The following is a 15109-nucleotide window of genomic DNA, read 5'->3' on the forward strand; positions in this document are numbered from 1 at the left end:
AGTACAGCAAGGGGCACCTGGGTGGCTTAGTTGGTTAAGCGTCCAACTTTCGCTTAGGTCATGATCTCGCGGTTTGTGGGTTCGAGCCCCGCGTCAGGCTCTGTGCTGACTGCCAGCTCAGAGCCTGGAGCCTGTTTCAGTCTGTGACTCCCTCTCTCTCTGACCCTCCCCTGCTCACGCTGTCTCTCTCTCTCTCTCCTAGAAATAAAAAAAAAAAAAAAAAAAAACATTAAAAAAAAAAAGTACAGCAAAAGGGTTGCCACTCCTGGTCCCTTGACCATTAACCGATTATTCTGTCCCCTTGGGATAAACAGGCCTAGACACTCTATGCAACACAGAACAGTAGAGAAGCAATGCCGAGGGAATATAGTTTAAGCGTTTAATCAAGATATGAAACCTAACTGTAATCTAGAGTGTACACATTTAGTAGTGTACACAAACATTTAGTAGTGTCATTTTTTAACTGAACCACTGTTGATATTGCCTGTAATACAGAGCCTCTTAAATGTTTCAATAAGTTTAAAGGATTTGAACAAGACGGTGAATGTGTTTCCACCTCTGGGAGACGGTGTTGTGACAAGTAGATTACAACAAATGTTATGTGCCTGTGGGTGTTCAATAACTATGAACTGAGAAAACTTCACCTCCCTAAATCTCAGGAAGCTACATATAATAAAAGGCTATATTGCTATGGCATTTACATGAAAACTCTCACAAATATATTCAATATAATTTTACTAATAATATGATAATGAATAATAATACATTAATAAAATATTTAGTACATAATATAAATGCAACTCAAAATTGAGCATAGATTACAGGACAGGTGACAAAGATAGGTGATATAATCAAGACATGTTCAATCAAACTTTGCCGTTGCTTAATTTTATTAATAGAATAGCTATATACAGATAGCACAATTGTTGTTAGGCATCTTTAGATAAAATATATTTTAAACCATTCCAAATTATAAAAAAGGAAGAGGCACTAACATACATAGCAGGAGACAAGAGCCAAAACATTAACTATACCCTTGTGTATCCAAAATACTTCAGCAAGAATTCAATAAAATAAAAATTATTGCAAATTGTTAATACATTTTAGCAGAAGCAGTAACAGGCACAATAAATATTTAAAAAGATGAGAACCTGATATAACAATTCCCTAAGAGCTCATAGTTGGATAGGTACACAGTGTGTCTTCATCCAATGCATGCCTTTACTCTGTTTCTTGAACCAGCCTAATGCAAAATAATACTAGAAAGTCCAATACACTCTATCGGATTGACAAACAGAGGGATAAAGTATTTGACAGTATACTGAATTTAAAAGAAGACCTATGTTTCACAACAGGACACAAGTGACGAACGCTTATTCACAGAGTATGATGAAATAAAAAGGTCACTAAGAAAAAAATATTTATGAAACTGAACTGATAGATTGAAGGGGCAGAGACCAGGGAGAAAGGGAAAATGAAAGAGATATAATCAAAAGATAAAAGAAATACACACACATGTATACATATTATATGTAAAATGAATATTAATAACACTCATTCCCATCTTTACAGACAGAAATTCACATAGAGAAATAACATCCAAATATCTGATCAAACTGAACAATGCTCAAAAGTTCTTAGTCAGTACGATGTTGAGTTACTGTTAATATTTTAAATGTATTTCAGAGAAAAATCATAAGGAAGGAAGGGAGGGAGGTCAGGGAAAAAAGAAAAGAAAGAAAAAAAGGAAAGAATGGACGGAGGGAGGGAGGGAAAGAGAAGCAAGGAAGGAAGGAAAGAAAGAAGGAAGAAAGGAAGGAACTTTAAAAATAAAAATATATATGCAAGCAAAAGAGAAAGAATGCAAACAGAATTTCATGTATATAGCCAATTCAATTAACATTGATTTTTTTCAAGTAACATGCATTTCAAACTGGAATTGCATAATATTGCAGGTCTATTTGGTAAACAATGTTGGGTTGAAAAATAAAGTATGAATAAAGATTTACCCAACGGGATATAATGGCTTAGCTTAAAAACTATAATTGTGAACATAATGCTTAATGTTTATATTTAAAAGAAGTGCTTAATCGTGTAAAAGTATTTTCCCAGAAAATTACTTTTTAATGTTTGGAGAGGCAGCCTTTCCATTGATTTGCAAGCACAATAAGAAAAGGAAGGCTTAGGAACAAAGACCAAGCTTAAATAATAGAAAAGGTAGGCCACAAGGTGGGCATAGTTGAGAAATTCAATGTTTAGGCTAAGATGACTATTATTTCTTTTTTTGAAGATAATTATATTTCAATTTACTTCTGTTTGCTAGAACAGTAAATTTTATGGGGATAGCTATAAGGAGGAATTAATTTTGACTCCTGGAATTAGGTATGAAAGTAAAAGAAACTTGCCCTGAAACTGCAAGAGTACAAACTTGGCTTTATGAAACAGCCTCCCTGGTCAAGCTGAACTAGCTAGTTACTCCATTCCTTGACAGTTAAAGCTGTTTGCAAGTATTCTGTAGAATTAAAGGAGGATTTTGAGAAGGAACCAAAATAAATGACATCATTTTTTGAACACCAAGCATTCCTAGTGAATATCCTTTAAGGACATTCTATTTTTTTATTCTCAAGTTGGTTAACATACAGGATAGTCATGGCTTCAGGAGTAGAACCCAGTGATTCATCTCTTACATATCACCCCCCCGTGCTCATCCCAAAAAGTGCCCCCTTAATACCCATCACCCATTCAGCCCATCCCCCCACCGCCCATGAACCCTCAGTTTGTTCTCTGTATTTAATAAGAGTCTCTAGGCAAACCTTAAGAAACATATTCTTTTCACATGCTTATCAGATGAAGCAGCACACAAAGATCACTGCCTGGCATTTTATTGTTAATAAAATAATTCTGTTAGTCATAAGAGGAAAAATCTAACTTTTCAAGAATCAGATAAAAAATTTAAAAGTTCATTATTATTTCTTCTTTGAAGTCTTAGATTATAAGAACTGAAACTTTTCCAGGAAACCTTAGATTTAACAAACTTAGTGTGAGATTCATTCTAAAAATCAGATTTTAGAATGGGACTACAAAGCCAAATTTTATATTTCTTTGATTTTTTTCTGTTTTTATCAATTTATCTCATAGTTATTTTGAACTACTTGATATTCCTAACCTCTATTCAAATAAAAACAAAATCAAATTGTTAAAACTCAAAGACTCACTGGAAGGCACTGTTAAGGCATCATCCTAATAAATCAGTAAATTACTATCATTTATGTTTTATTCTATCTTCTTCCCATTCTTTAGTAGGTTGTTTTCCTTTACTTACAAATGTGTTTGGTCTTTGTTTGGTAGAGTAACTGGTCTAACTTAACCTTCTCCCAGAAAAAAATATAAATGCCAAACAAAATATTTTTAAAAATAACTATCTAAAGGCATAGGAGATCAAATGAATAGGCACATAAAATTAAGGGAAGTTATTTCTTAAAAGTGAGCTCCACTTTTTTTACTAGAGCATATTCCAGTCCACATGGCAGATGACTAGAATGCAAACAGAAAATTTCTGTCTCAGTGGCTGGAAGCCTCAGAAAACAGAAGTGAGGCTACTAGACTTCCTGACAATTGAGTGTAAATACCCAAGGGAAAAAAAGAAGATCCTGAAGGGGTATTCCCCAAACCTTTGTATGACTATCCTCAAATTACTGGTCATTCCCTAAGCTGTGCACCCATGGAGAACATTCTAATGATAATAGTGAAAAACATCAAGTGGAAGGTTGACCTCAGTGGGCAGAAATCCTTCCTACAAAAGGAAGATAAAATTTTGAGTTTGGGTTCTTAGGGAAATGCCACACCATCGTGTCTTAAGACTATCAAGGATGTAGCAGGATTAAAATACTTAACTTGAGCAAAGATAAAAGCAAAACAGATCTTTTCCTTTTCTTTAAATTATTTTTAACATTTATTTATTTTGAGAGACACAGAGAGACAGAGCATGGGAGCCCCACACAGGGGAGGGGCAGAAAGAGAGGGAGACACACAATCTGAAGCATGCTGCAGGCTCTGAGCTGTCAGCACAGAGCCCAACATGGGGTTGATCTCACAGACCGCAAGATCATGACTTGAGCCGAAGTCAGACACTTAACTGACTGAGCAACCCAGATGCCCCCAGATCTTTTCTAATAATGTATAAAACTGAGCTTTCATAGTTCATGCTTAACAGCCAACCAGGATGAAATACAAAAGTCAACATTCTTCAGAGAAATATAATAGAATCTAGAATTTCTCTTAAGTATTTATCTACAATATCTAGTATACAATTAAAATGACTAGTTACATGAAAAAAAAAATGTGGTCCTTATTTAAGAGAAAGACTAGTCAATAAGAGATTCCAAGATAACCCAAAAATGGAATATTCAGAAAAGAACTTTAAGCTATTAGAGCATATTCAAGGATCAAAAGGAAATTATTGTCAAAATGAGTGAACTTATGGAGGATCTCAGCAGAGGGATGAGAAATATAAAAAAATAACCCAATGGGAATTTGGAATTTAGAAGTGCAATATCTGAAATAAAAGATTCACTGAAAGGGATTAACAGATGACTGTAGATGGCCAAAGAAAGGATCAATATATGTAAAAAATGGTCAATAGAAATGTCTAATGTGAAAAATGGAGACAAAAATGACAAGGAAACAAAAGAGCCTGAATGATCTGTGACCAAAAAACAAGTGATCGATGATGTATAATAGGAGTTCCAAAAGGACTGGAGAGAGAAAACGGGATACAAAAAATATTTCAAGATATTAGAGCTGAAACCTTCAAAATTTGTTAAGGATATAAACTACAAAGAGGTCAGCAAATGCAGAATAAGATAACACAAACTAGACCATACATACACATGTATACACAAACTGCTGAAAACCAAAAGAAAAACAATGTATATTACAAAGTGAGATACAACTAAAAATCATGGCTGACATTTCACTAGATTTAATGGAGGCCAGAATGTAACAAGATCTTTAAAGGGATAATATTAAAACCAATAACAAGAAGGAGTTCTATTTCTGGGATGGTGGAGTACATGTACTTTTCCCTATTTCTCTAAATACAACAAAAATCATATGTAAATTTAGGCCTTAATCTAATCTGACTGGTACCATTTACAATGAAGAGAAAATCTGGACACACAAACACCAGACATATCCACACACAGACATGCACAGAGGAAAGACAATGTGAGGACACAATGATAAGACAGCCATCTACAACTCTCCTTGAGAAAGAAACCAAACATGCTGACACCTTGATCATAAGCTTCTAGCCTCCACAACCATGAGAAATGAAACTTCTCTTGTTTAAGCCACCCAGTGTGTGACTCTTAATTATGACAGCCCTAGAAAACTAAATGACAGATAGATGATAGACAGATAGGTAGATGTGTGTGTGTGTGTGTGTGTGTGTGTGTGTGTGTAACACTCTAAGACTTTGCAAAGTAGCAGAAGGTAGACCAGCAAGGATCTCAGGATCCAAGGGACAACATGGTGGTGAGTTCCTTTTTGTTTCATATCCCAGACTTGGAGCTGAAAAAGATGATAGCCCAGAAATGCCAGAAATTGCAAACACACAAACAAACAAACCATAAAAGTGTCTTTTCTCTACCCAAGGGACCAGGAACAGGCAATCTAGCAAAGTCAAATACTTTTAGACAATAATCAATCTACTACAATAAAAACCAAAGGAAACACTATGGCCACAGTCCAACCAGAGCAACAAAGGCCAAGTGGCAAAGCTAAACTTCCATTTTTCTCAGGTTATTATTGATCCTGAGATGGGATCTAAGAAGGTCAAGTAAGGAGTTAGGATTTTAATCCCCACCAGCTGTAATGAGTCCCCGGCCCACAGAGTTCATGAAAACCATACAGCCTAGATCCCACACCACCCAGCAGTAACAAGGGACTATTCTCCACTGGTGTCATGGCTGCCCTAGGAGAGATTCAGGACTCTTCCTCAGCGGTAACAAGCCCATTCCCACCACAATGTGAGTGGACTCCACATGGGAAGCTGAGACTTGAATGTTCAGAAAAAAGTGACAAAGCCTTCACTCCCTTGGTTGTCAACAAAAGCCAAGTACAGAACCTGAATTTCTATTTCCATCTAGAATCCTCATTCTTCCCCTGCTAAAGCATTGTCAGAAAAAGTTAACGAAACCAGAACTTTAAATAAGACCCAAAGTCTCAGAACATAACATAAAAATGTCCAGTTTTCAACTGTAAGTCCCTCCTCATACTGAGAACCAGGAAGATCCTACACTGAATAAAACATAAATAAATATCAAAAAGACATTCAGTGGATACCCAGACCAAAATGACAAGAATGTTAGAATTATCTGACATAATGAAAGCTGGACGGTGAATGGAAAGAAAAAGCAATCTCAAAAGGTGATTCCATTTATATAACATTCTTGAAAAAACGGTTATAGGAATGGAGAACAGGTCTATGGTTGACAGGGGTTAAGAAGAGGGCAGGGGCGGGAGAGAAGTGGGTATGACTGAAAAATGGCAACATGAGGGATTCTCATGATGATGAATATGTTCTGAATCAGTTTAAGGCGTTAAGACAAAAACTGAGCTTTCCTGGAGAAGAAGCAGGAATTCTACCACAAGATTGTAACATAAGAATCCTCCCTGAATTTCCAGCCTGCTGGTCTATACTGCAGATTTTAGATTCAAGGCTACATCAACCCCTATCTGAGCATCCAGACTGCCTACTAGTCAGCCCTTTCATAAGCCAATTTCTCAGAATAAATCTCTTAACACATCCTATTGGTTCTGTTTCTCGGGTTCTTATTATATATCTAGTAAGATAATAATGGCGATACAAAGAAATCCTAAAAAGTACTCATTAAGCCAAAGACACAGGGAATGAGGCAAAAAAAAAAAAAAAAAAAAGCACATATGGTGCAGGGGCCATGCTTCCCAGGCTCTCCAGCAAAGGTTCATGTGGGGCCTGTGGACATGAGGCAGGCAAGGCTGCTGGCCTCCTGGGGCTGCTCCCTGATTCTGGCATCCACTGTTGCTGGGGTACTGGTGGCCCTCAGGCCCAGCAGCTGCTCAGCCTGTGGCTTTGGGCATCATGGATATGGCACCCCACTCTCTACAACCCTACCTGCTCTTCATGCTCTCAGACAAACCCATTGGAATCTGTCTGCAGTGTCTGCCATGTATCTAGAGCACAGATTTGGCTTCTGAACTGGGTTGTTTTTCAGACTCATATATGCTCTTTGCCACTGGAGCTGCTCTGACGCATGGAGCAGGCTGTACTATTCGTGACATCTGGGACAGTGATACAGTAAAAAGCATAGATCTGATTCTCATAATCACCTACTTGCTAATAAAACGAATTATATACATCATAAAAAGAATTACATACAGCCCCAAGAATTAGCCTGGCAGTTGACTTTTAATTGGGGATCGTTACTTGGATGGTCTGCTTTCATGGGCTCCTGTGATTCAACGGTTTACCTGCTTCTTTATTTTCTGGAGTTATATGGACAGTAAAATGTGATACCATCTATGCTCATCAGGACAAAAGAGATGATGTTCTCATTGGTCTGAAGTCCATGGTGCTGCGGCTGTGGAGAAACACCACACAGTGGCTCAATGGCTTCAGGGTCAGGATACTGGAGGCACTGTGCCCAGTGGGGTTCCAGTCAGTACCAGATCACTCACTACTACCCCACTCTGGCCACAGGAGACCAACAGGCTTGTCAGGTTCATACTCTAGACATCCACAGACCTGAGGATGATGGATGTAAACTTAACTCCAACAAAGTAATAGGACTAAAAGATTTTTAGGGGTTGTCCTTAAGAATTTGTAGAAAGAAAAGAAGACAGAAAAAACAATGAAAAATATAAATAGTAGAATATAAAATTAGCAAATGAAGTTTACCTAGGACTTTTTTTTTAAATTTATAAAACACTCTCAGGTCTTGTTAGCACATATTTAGATTTGATTAAACTGTCTGTTTCAATATATTAAAAAATTAAGAATCAGAAGATGAAGATTTAGAGCATTTTACCTGGATTTTAGTCCAACTATTCGTTAGCAAAACTCTTCCCCTATCACAGAAACCAGGGACTTTTTAGGATTTGAGATGACTCTGAGAATTTAAGTGGATATATTATTCTGCTTATTATAAATTTCCTCTGAAGTAATGGGGATTGTATATGTTTTGGCACTTTAGTAAAAAATGTGTATTAAAATACAGATGTAAATGAATGTCTCTGTAGAAAAATGGACTATCTTTTTATGAAAAAAATAAAAGTTGCTATGGAAAATTAAGGCTTATTATTTTTAATTGTAACTTTTACTCACTATCAAAAACTGTAATTTTTGAATAGAAAAAAACTATTCTATATTACATATAGAATTTAAATAAGAAAAATATTATTTTACCTACTATAAGAAAAAAAACACACGACAAAACAGAAAACAAAGAGCAAGATTATAAACTTAAATGCCTTGATAATTACCTCAATTGCATATGGCCTAAGTGGTCCAATTGTAAAGTAGAGCAGAGTAAGACTCACTTTATGTTGTGTATAAAAAGAATCTACTTTAAATCTAAATGCAAAGATATGTTAAAAGTAAAAGGACAAATGTGACATATCGTGCAAGCACAAATCAAAACAAAATTGGAATAGCTATAGGAATTATTATATCACATTTACTTCAGAGAAGAGAATATTATAAAGGATGAATAGCAATGCTTTATAAAGTTGAAGGGTCAATTCATAACTGAATTAAATGAAGGCAATCAAAAGGTATAAACTTTCAGTTATAAGGTAAATAAGTCCCAGGGACGTAATGTACAACATGATGACTAATAGTTAAAACTGCTGTATATTTGAAAGTTGCTAAGAGAATAGATCCTAAAAGTTCTTATCACAAGGAAAGTAATATTTTTCTTTTCTTCTTTTTATTTTTACTTTTGAGAGAGAAAGAACAAGAAAGAGCGAGATAGCACAAACAGAGGAGGAGCAGAGGGGGAAGGAGACAGGACCCTATGTGGGCTCTGCACTGACGACAGCCCAATGTGGGACTCAAACACACAAACCATGAGATCATGACATGAGCCAAAGTTGGACACTTAACCAACTGAGCCACCCAGGTCCCCATGTTTTGTTTTGTTTTGTTTTGTGTCTGTAGGACATGATGAATGTTAACTAAACCCATTGTGGTAATCATTTCACAATGTATGCAAGTCAAGTCATTATACTACATATACCTTAAACTTCTACATTGCTGTAGGTCAACTATATCTTAGTAAAATTGGGGGGAAAGATCCATTTTTCAAAAAGACATAAAATCCTAAATATATATGCATTTAATCATAGGCCTTCAAATATATAAAGCCAAAACTGGCTTCCACAATATCAAGTGCTTTATTACCTAGTAGATAGTCCATAAATCTGTATTGCTGGGAGCTGCACCGGCCTTGCTGGTTGACAGTCACAGCGAGGAAATGGCAGCGTTTGCACAGCTCTTGCCACGAGAAACAAAAACTGGTATCTCCTTCTGCTACTACTGGCTCATACTGGAAATCAGCCTGCGGGTATTGACCAGGCCTCACAATATTCCAGATCAGACCGATATTCCCCACACAGATGCTCATAAGGAAAAGCATATTCCTGCCTTTTCAAAAGAGATTTCAGATGAAAGCACTGTGGATGATTGTCAAAAGGCTCTTCCTATGGGCCTTGCAGATCCAAGACTTACATAATAAAGGGGGAAGAACACAAGAGTTACAATTGAGTCTGGCTCTGAGATAAGAGCCTAATTTAGAGTAAGGACAGATATCCACCCCAACTCAACTGTTTCTGCTTGGAGCACCAGCCCCCCAAGGCATTTGTGATCAGTATTTGGAGTGACTTATTCTGGCCTTGAATATGCTGATTGCTCCCTGTGAAGGAACCTATTAAGGAACTTCATCTTTTGTGATTATGGGAGCAAAAGTGTTTCCTGAAAGACCGGTTTTTCTTAATACTTCTTAAACAAGCTATTGACCCCAGCTCACAAAGGAGAAACTTCACCTTTTTTAAGCTAAAAACATTGTCTTGTATGCTAAAGATACCTCCCTTCCCCATAGGATAAGCATCTAAATCACCTACCTCAATCACTATTGATAAAGGTTATGCAGGAGTCTTCTACACATCTATGTTCCGGGAAATTCTTACATATCAAAGAAGTTTGTCATCAGAAATCATTGTCTAAGGCAAATGTCACTTCTGTGCCGTCCCCCAAACACTTAATTATAAACTAAAGTTGAGCCCCAGTCAGCACAGAGATGCCTGCCTGGTGATCAGAAAGATTCTCGTGGCTCCCTCATCCCTCCCTCGCCGACACCGTCCATCCTTCAGGGACCCCTGGATCTGCTGGAGCCAGCCTCCGACACTGTATTTTTCTAATCCTACCTCAAATGTATGGGAATGGCTGAATAGGGAGACACTAACAAGATTCATATTCCTTCTAGCAATATGGATCAACAGGTGTGAGAGCACACCTGAAGAGGAAAAGTTTAGGTCAAAATAAATAGAAAGAATGTAAACTAATGACCAAGGGTAGAGGAGTTAACGAAAGAATTATTCACAAAGAAATATTAAACAATATTTTGGTATCTTGAAAATGACTTACAGCAAAAAAATAATTTTCTTCCTTAGCTTTGGCTCAGATGCCTGTTAAGGATGATACACGTTTTTCTGCTGATGCTCCATCACTACTAAAGAAAACACAATAACCTGGGAGATAGCATCACCCAGCATCGTTACTGGAATGGCTTGTGTCATAGGCTTCCATGAACAAACAGAGCATAAATCCCCATGACATCTAAAGGGAAGAATACTAATATGGTATGTATGTTGTTTGGTTCTCATTTTCCCAGCTATATTTCCTATTGTAACCCAAATCAGACTATATCTATGTGAATTTCTTTCCATAGGCCACACCTCATGCGCTTATTCTGTATTAAAAGTGAAGATCATTGTGTAACTATAAATTTTGATGAACTGTTAAGGTAGAATGATAGGGGTGCCTGGGTGGCTTAGTTGGTTAAGCGTCCGACTTTCGCTTAGGTCATGATCTCACAGTTCGTGGGTTCGAGCCCCGCGTCAGGCTCTGTGCTGATTGCCAGCTCAGAGCCTGGAGCCTGTTTCAGTCTGTGACTCCCTCTCTGACCCTCCCCTGCTCACGCTGTCTCTCTCTCTGTCTCCTAGAAATAAATAAACATTTAAAAAAAAAAAAAAGAGTAGAGAGTTTATACAATCCCATTGCACAGATTCCTTCTCTGTTGTTTCTCTCCGCTCTACGCTTCTCGTCAGGGTCTTATCGCTAGTAAACTGTACAGAAAGTTTTCCAACTATAAAGAAAGTATAGANAGCCTGTTTCAGTCTGTGACTCCCTCTCTGACCCTCCCCTGCTCACGCTGTCTCTCTCTCTCTGTCTCCTAGAAATAAATAAACATTTAAAAAAAAAAAAAAGGTAGAATGATAGAATGTCTTCTGCTATTTTCCTGGTGCTTCATAGTGTGTTCAAGAAACTGAAAGGATATGTGGGTTCTTGAGGTTGATCAGTCCATATGGCTAGCCTACTGGTATCATATACCAGAGATGCAATACCTGGAAATCTGGAGAGTAGCTATGAAAGAGATGCTAGTATATATGTACATGTGTGTATATATGTGTAAACATACATATATTTACGTACTAATTTCCCATATGACTTTGTCGTGGAGAATATGGGATTTTTTGTTATAAGGTGTGTTTTCCAGTTTCACAAGGACAATTAGCACACAGTGGGCACAACAAACATGATGGAAAAACACAACCAAATCAAGGAGAGCTTTAGGGGAAATAAGAGCAGGCCTAGGAGTATTTAGATAAACAGAATTTTCTTTAATTAAAAGACTTCTTAGAGAAAAAAAAAGATCCTGTAAAAAAAAAAAGGTGGCTTGGGGATTATTCAAATTCCACGAAGTAGACACAAGACTGCAAGCTGTTAATAGTTTTAACTCAATAGTTTTCACAAATAAAACAAAGTTAAGACAGCATGCCCATGCATAACAGTTGAGAAAAAGCTTTGTATCATAACACAAACAGGAGTTTTAAATGTATTACTTAAAACAGAGGCGAACACAAGCAATCCCACTGGCCTGGCACACAACTGCCAAAACACAAGCAGTCCACTTGTGGAAAATATATGGATGCCCTTATTAACAGAAGTTTCCAAATGGGAAGTATATTTTATACCAGTCATCTTAACATCTCTGGCATCATCATAGATCAGAATAAGACAGCCCAACTGTACAATTGACAAATATTAAATTTTACATGAATACTCCCAAGAGGCACTTAAATGACTTTCTTAAGAGCCTCCTTCCATTTGAAACCCATCTTGTTCTGATCCTGTGTTATGAAGGAACTTATCTTCACACAGGATATCTAGAACTTTGTATCTCAACGAGACATAACCTTTGGTTAATAATTGTGTACATAATATTTGGCACATAAGAAAGTTATTTCTGTGATAAAGCAGCAATAAACCCTACAGTCATAATTTCTTATTTGTTTTATACATATTTTAATATTCATAATAATGAGGCAATTTGATACAATAGTCAGATGATTGGTAAAGTCAATTTGATAGATGACAGAAGACTTAAGAAAATACAGATAGTTGATCAACTGTACTGGGAAACTGAGATAAAATCTGCTTAGGAAATAATCTCAGTGGAGAATTATGGACCTGAATAGGACTTATATCTCATTAATAATGAATTAGTTTTTTTTTAAAAGCTATAAGCTTAAGCTCATAATAAAGTTCAAATTGCAACGGGCAGAAGTTGTAAGACTATAGGTAAGCTGGCGCAAAAATCTGATGAAATTTTCACAGGAATTATACGTTAGTTTGGTTGTCACCTTAAATTGATAACTACACTTCACTGGTATAATGTAGATTCATTTCATCTGGTCTGGATTTCTCTCATGCTTATCTCAGAAGCTACCGACACTTGGTGAATGCTATGGAAATTATTAAAAGATAAGTAGTATTCTGTAACCATGGGTTTGTGAGTTGTTTCAGAGCAGGATTTAATAGCCTGAAAGCATTGTTTAGAAATACTAAGTGTATTTATAATTTGCACCTGGTTTCCATAAATAGTAATGGGGCTCCACCAGTTAAGGCTAGTCACATAGCTACAGAATATGCCTATAAAATCAGCATACTCTAAAAGACCTTCGCCATCAATGACCTTGGCTTTTCCTGGTACTAAGATCCTTTACCTGTAAGCACTTGATGATGATTTGGGACCTTAAATAATAAATTTGTTTTGTGAGTAAAAACTGTTTGAGACCTGGGAGCCCTTGTAACAACTGAACAATTAAGTTCATTAATGTGTAATTAACTCAGTTTTATATACTAGTACCATTTTCTCAAAGACTAATTTAAAAATATAAAGATCCAAATGATTTGGAACAACACTATCAACATTGACAAAATGACAAATTTATAAACAGTATTTCATGCTAAGTGAGTAAGTATTCTTTTATAGTATACACAGAATATTCATCGAAACGGACCATATTCTGGTTCATAAATCAAAATAAATTTGAGATGATCTGAATACTTGCAAAACATGTTATCTGGACACAACTGAAGTAAACTTAAAGATATTTGAAAAATTTCCAAATAATTTGGAAATTAAACCATACACCTTGAAAGAACTCAGAGTTAAAAGATAAATCATAAGGCTAATTATAAACTATTTTGAACTGAATGAAAAAAAATCCACAAACTAAGATATGAGGTACACAGTTAAAGCACTGCTGGCAGGTAATTTTATAGCATTAAATTAAATGATCATTTAAGGAAAGAAGAAACATTTCAAAGCAGTATTTAAGTATCATCTTAAAACTAGGAATATAAAAATCAAACTAAATCAGAAGTAAGGAAATAATAATATGAGCAGAGATCAAAAAAATATAAAATGAAGTAGAAAAAAATAGAGAAAATCAATAAATTCAAAAGCTGACTCTTGGAAAAACACAACAGCGGATAAAATAAGTTGATCAAACAATACAAATCACCAATATCAGGAATGAAATTAGGGACTTTACCACAGATAATAACTTATGTCTCTGTCTTAATCCTCTAAACCCATGAAGATGTCACCTGATAAGGCAAAAGGCGCTTTGCTGGTATTAGTAAGTTAAGCGTCTTTATTTTCCGAGCAAAGACAATATAATTTTAAGGGTCTTTATAAGAGGAAAGCAGAAGATTCTGAGTAAGAGAAGGGAATGTGATGACAGAAGCACAATCCGTAAACTAGGTTTGACAGGGCTCAGTATGGCTGGCTTTGAAGACAGAAGAAATGGCTTTGAGCATGGAATCCAGGACACCTCTAGAATCAGGAAAAAGTAAGGAAAGGATTCTACCCTAGAACCTCCAGAAGGAACCTGCGTTGCCACACCTAGACTTTAGCCCAGTGACACTGACTGTGGACTTCTGACCTCCAGAACAAACCTGTGTTATTTGAAGCTACTAAATTTCTGATCATATGTTACCGTTCTAATAGGAAACTAAGGCAGTAGACTTTTCATGCAGCCTCTTCAACAAATGGTGCTGAACTGTATATCCATATGTAAAAAATAAACTTCATACCTTGTCCAACACCATTGTAAATATAGGTTAAAAATTAATAATAAAGCTAAATGTAAATGCTAAAGATATACTTCTAGGGGGAAAAACGCTTAGGAGAAAATTGGATTAGGCAAATATTTCTTAGACTACAAAATCACGAACAACAAAAGATGAATTGGACTTCATCAGAATTAAATATTGCCATTTAAAATACGCTGTTTTAAAAAAATGAAACTGCAGTCCAAAGATTTGTAGAAGATATTTACAAAACATATCTCGTAAATAACTTGGATGTACACACAACATATTAAGACCACCTATCTTAAAAATATATCTTTTAACAGATACTTTACCAAAGAAGTAAGAAGTATAAATAGCCAAATAATCGTAGGAAACAATGTTCCGTATCACGTGGTTGGAGAAATA

General features: G+C 36.2%; 1 pseudogene; it reads left to right on the forward strand.

Moving 5' to 3' along the window:
• Positions 1 to 5965: 5965 nt before the first annotated feature.
• LOC120226936 lies at positions 5966 to 7919 on the forward strand (annotated as a pseudogene).
• The last annotated feature ends 7190 nt before the right edge of the window (positions 7920 to 15109 follow it).

The sequence above is a fragment of the Hyaena hyaena genome, unplaced genomic scaffold (genome assembly GCF_003009895.1).
Source record: "Hyaena hyaena isolate Hyena2069 unplaced genomic scaffold, ASM300989v1 scaffold_1901, whole genome shotgun sequence".
NCBI lineage: Eukaryota > Metazoa > Chordata > Mammalia > Carnivora > Hyaenidae > Hyaena > Hyaena hyaena.